Source organism: Microtus ochrogaster, unplaced genomic scaffold, assembly GCF_000317375.1.
Source record: "Microtus ochrogaster isolate Prairie Vole_2 unplaced genomic scaffold, MicOch1.0 UNK94, whole genome shotgun sequence".
In the NCBI taxonomy this organism is placed as follows: domain Eukaryota; kingdom Metazoa; phylum Chordata; class Mammalia; order Rodentia; family Cricetidae; genus Microtus; species Microtus ochrogaster.
In genome coordinates, this window is record NW_004949192.1 from 769,425 (window position 1) to 775,210 (window position 5,786).

Consider the following 5,786-nt stretch of genomic DNA (forward strand, 5'->3'; position numbering starts at 1 on the left):
TGCATGTACTGGCTTTGTGGGAGCCTAGCCTGTTTGGATGCTCACCTTCCTAGACCTGGATGGAGGGGGGAGGACCTTGGACTTCCCACAGGGCAGGGAACCCTGACTGCTCTTTGGACTGGAGAGAAAAAGGTAGGGGAGTGGGAGGTGGGGGAGGGGGAGGGAAAAGGGAAGTGGGGAGGAGGCAGAAATTTTTAATAAAAAAAAAATCATAAAAAAGATAGCTATATCACCAACCTTCCAATGTAGAAATAAGAAACACTGGCACCTGTTATTAGAATTCACACATTAAAAACAAGTAAAACTAGCATCACAAGTCAATCCCAGGTGGGGAGATATAGGGAGTAACTGTCATAACTCTGAGTTTTACTGACAAGCTTGCATTCCTTTACTGGTAAATCCCAAACCTGTGAGAAACACTGTGTCACTATGACATTGCTGATTTATCTCTGCATCCAAGTAGTATGTGACAATACCAGATACTTGAGCATACTTGTACTGTTGAATTCGCAGTATCAGATTTTGCATGCATAATTCTGTCATTATAAAACACACGAAACTTACTAATAATCCGTTCAAAGATTCCCAGTGTCAAAATATTATCAGAGTTGCTTATGTATTTACTCTGCTGATGAAACTGGAAAGCAAGATTTCCTCAGCACAGTTATGATAGCCCTGAGATTTGGAAATATGCTAGTATATAGACCATATATCCATGAACACACAGGCGGTTGACCTAACACAGATGTCACAAAAAAGAGAATAAATGTGTACTCAGGATGAAGTACTGCCTGGAGAGGAATTCTAATGAAGGTGATGTAGTGAATTTATTCAAAATAACAATATTCATATATTGATGCTAAACAGAATATATTATGAACATTAATTGGTTCTGTAATTTTAAAATTAATGGCAAATGCATACAGACATGTGTTTAGACATGTGTTTAGACACGCATAAAATGATACAAACAAATGTGCAAACATTGAGAGTATAAAAATTATTATGAATAATGTTCTCCATTATTAATACTTCAGATTATTTTTTTTAAGCATCTTGAAATTACTGTATACCGTAAGCATAGTTAGGAAGTTCAGAGCAGAGCAAGAGAGTAACATTTCCATTTACTAACTTTTCATACAGGGCACTCATAAACACACAAACACACACATGCACACATACATATGTCTGTATAAACATATGAGGACAACTGACATTTAAGAACTTAAGCCTTTCATTGGGGAATCTGATATGAAATATCAGAAAATCTCAGGTGCACTCAGCAATTTTCATTCTAGAATCAGGAAAAGCCGGACCATGGCAGAAATGGAGACTGTTAGGTAGATTGCCACATTCACAGTCCAGGGCATCTGATAGAGGATCACCCCATATTGTACAGGAATTGATATTTTCCCTTTGATATTATAATCAGAACCCAGGGTAAATTACATTTTTTCCTCTCTTCCACTTTCGATTTTGCTGATTCTGCTGCAGCACACATTCACGGGGGAGACGAGAATGGATCAGCAGCTTAGATGGAGATCTCCAAGAATACAGCAGGATTTGCCTCTATTGGTGGAATTGAGATCAGTCCCCTGATTGGTTCTTAATTCCTGTGCAATTTGAATGCAGACACTTGTTCAATCAGAGCCCAGGAGTGCATTCATTCTAAAATGAATGCCTTAGATTATTACCTAATCATCATGAGACTGCTTGATACAGTATACAAATTGGGGATGTTCAGAGTGGGGCTTAAAATTAACACTTCCACTAACAAGCATTTCATATCAGGCACTAATTCACACATGAAAATACACATACACACATAATCACACACGCAAGTAATATAAACATGTAACAACAACCGGATTTTAAAAATTTGATCATTGCAGATGGGGAATCTAACATGATATATCAGAAATATCAGCCACAAGCAGCATTTTGCAAACCAAAGTCACAAAAAGCCAGCACGAGTTAGTAATGCAGACTGCAATATAGATAGTCAGAAGCAGTGTTCAGGCAGCCTGATATAGGATCTCACTATGCATTGCAGAGGTTGATATTTTCCTTTTGCTAATTAGAGTCAGAGCCCAAGATAAATTACAGTTTCTCCTCCCTTCTGTTTTCAATATCGCTGCTTCTGCTGCAGCACACATTTATGGAGACAACAATGTTTTAGCAGCTCTGAAGGAAGTATCATCCTGCTCCTGAAACTCCTAATTCTAGGATGTGAAATCTCTGTCTCAGACTTTATGTATTTTATTACCTGTAAGGAAGAAAATCCATTTCATACATTCATATCTGTCACACACTAGGAGATACAAGGTCCTGTTTATCCTTTGGGAGTTCCACTGTAGGGATTGCTGTGGCATTGTCAGTGTTCCCTAGCAAACCTTAGATTGATTCTATGAAAAATGTCAAGGTAGTATCTTTTGAAGGTGCTCCTATTCCTATCACTGAAGGCATGGTGGACAATGAAATACAGTGGGAAATTTTCTTGTTATCATCCTGTTGCTATTTAGGATCATACGTTCAATTCTCCGATCTTGGTTTGCAATTGCCGTACAATTTGGCATATACAAACTCTACTACATTCTTCTTCCTTCCTTGTCAGCCCATTCCTCTCTTAGTCATCAGGACAGGTATGAACTTATTTAAGAAATAATTTTATTCTCTTAGTGAAAGATTTGTATTACTGAGGTTGTATGTTTTGCCCCTGTCCAGATCTTATATATTCTATCTGATACTCTGAATACCTGTGAATGATAATAAAATTAGACTGGAAAAACTTGCGAGTGATATGGTAACCTTAGACAAATGCTTAGAGGAGGGGCTCTTACTGGTTCTAACAAAAATTCAATTAGTTGATTCAATATATTACAAGTAAAAACAGAGTAAGGATATTTCCTTTTTTGGCTGTTCATAATATATACATAGCAAGATGAGCAAACAATCATCTCTGGGAAATATGTTGAATCCCTTAGGATCATGAGACATGGTGATGGAGTTAAAACAAGTGGTAGATGTCCATTTAGCATTTGACAAACTTCCTCACTTATTTCCAGAGTAGCTTGATAATTTTTCAATATGATAAGTGGGAACGTATTTTCCATCTTCTTTATTTACCTACATCAGTTGCCAAAATTTTGTTCATCTCTTTTATTCTTATTTGGGACAGCTATAATAGCAAATAGGTTTGATATGCATTTCTAGGTAATAGTATATTAATAAAAAACTAACAAAGTAAAATAATCTGAATTTATAAATCTGTCAGAGAATAACTGAGAACACAAAGGGTGCATGTCAAGGAGCCAATTAATGATGAATCTTGACTCAGATATTTTACCAGGTGAACCAATGGATATATGTACAGTTCACTAGTGTGTTGGAATCTACCACCAACTTGCATACACACAAGTATGGAAACCCAATTAATATGTTTATATTACACATACACATACAAATACAAATCAATCACTGAAGAATTTGTGAAAACAAGCATGTGTTTTATACATTTATTTCTTTAAATGAAGAACATAAAATGTTTATTTACCATTATGAAACTGGAAGTAACTCCATGTTAATTGGATATATGGCTAGAACTTAGTATTTCATTATGTAATCTAAGTAACAAGTGAATTAAATTCTAATAGCATAAATATCTGATATCGTGTGATGATTCATTCCCACAAGCATAGCACTTGTGCAAACGGACACAGGCATTTCACACAGAAACACATGCACTGCTCAGCCCAGAGTCAAAATCTGAAATGCCCAGACAGAAATGAAGGTCTTATTCTGGATAGCTAGTAGGGAAAAGGAAGCAAAGAGATATGTCCTCAACCACCAGGCATGAATTCTTGGTTTTGCTTGCTGTTTTCTGAAGTCAGGGCTCAGGGTAAAGTTTTCCTATCTTTCTCTTTACACTTTTCTATTTCTATGGTCATATAAAGAGAGCTGGTTAAGTGACATGAAAAAGGGGACTTGATATAGATTTCCTTACTTACAACATGCTTTGATTTAATTTCTACTTTTGAAATCTCTGTCATGATTTGTCATATATCCATTCTTTATTTTCATGAGCATTCTCCATTTGCAGGCAAATTTCAAGATGTAATTATTTTGCTGCTGAATAGTTCCTCAATGTGTAAATATACCACATTTTCTTTATTCCTTATTCTGTTGATAGGCATCTAGGTTGTTTCCAATTTCTAGCTATTACAAAGAATTATTTTATGAGTACAATTGAAAAAATTTCCTTGTATAATTGGTTTCAACACATATTTTTATCACATTCTTCAATATTCCTCAGATATTCCATATCTCACTTCTAAAATTCTTTCATGTGTGCAAGGTCTCTCTCTCCAACACTCTGTTTATCTCTCAATTCAAAACAATATGAAAAAAAGGAACAGAAATAAAAGAAAAAAAGAAAAGACTTCAAAAGGCCAACTGAGGCATCAGTAAGCACTACCACAACCACATCAGTTTTATATTTTAATGCTTTATTATTTTATTTTGACTCCTTCTTTCTAGCTGCTGCCCATTTAATGTTTTCTAATTCATTACCAAAATCATTTCAACTTCTTGCTAATTGCTATTGTTTCTAACCTATAAAACAAAGTACATAGCTACTCCATGCTCCATAAATTATTGATTATATGTAAATCTGTTTATAGCTGATACTTTGGTATTGGATAGTCTACCGGGGGTATGTCTCTGGGGAAGAATGAGTCTCTGTCACTTACCATCCATCACTTGCTGGAAAATTTTGAGCTGAATATGGGATCTATAAAGATTATACTGTCATTATTGGTATAACAATTTTTGGTGTTAGGTGTTAATCATTTTATGTGCACATGTTTTCTATTTTTGTGTTCTTCGCTTTTTGATCACATAGAAAATACTTTTTTACAAAGGCTATCCTTTTTTTAAAACCTTATCATAGGTATGTATACTTTCTGCAACATCTTCTCATGTTTGTAATGATGGTGAGTGTTTGGGGATGATAACTTAAGCTTTGAGATAATACTGGCAATTGTTGTTTGTAGTTTGAGCTTTCTGGATTCTGTAAGACTCTCTATTTCCTGGGAAAAAAAGGTATTGCTAAGGACGACAGCTAAAGTAGTGTTGTGGTATTTCAATCCATTAGGCTAGTGGCTTTTAGGAATCATGACCCTTAGGGCATTTTCTTTTTTGAGATTGTGATAACATGAAATATGAAGGGATGACTCTCTATCTCAGTGGTTCTTGCAGTCTCTGGAGTGATCACAGTGTGATAGGCAGCATTGCAGTTGGTGTTCTTCACCCCAGGGCAGAAGATCTGTGTGTATGTAGCTGGATCAGTGGTGGCTTCTAACCTGTTCTGTACCAGTGAGTGGACTCCCTATTTTGTACCTAAGTAAAATTTTGAAAACATTTTCTAGACTCTTTGGGAATAACGCTATACCAGGGGAGAATCTCAGTATGACTAGAGACAGTACTCATGTATTCTAAGTCTTATCAGAGTGTTCATTGTTATTTAATGAGCTGATGGAGAAAATGCATCAGATTTTCTAAGGCAGGCTTGAAGAGTAAGGCTACCTATTTTCCACGAGATTGTCTGGACTCCGTGAACTCACAAGTGCCTTAATGGAACTTAGCTGTTAAAGAGAGAGAACTTAGGGGAACTTTAGATAGAATAAGGATAGTGATGATGTAAGAGGAAATATAATAATATAATAGAGTGCAGTGGGGTTTTCTAAACACAAAAGTTTATGCATATTAACTGAAGCTAATAGAGAAAA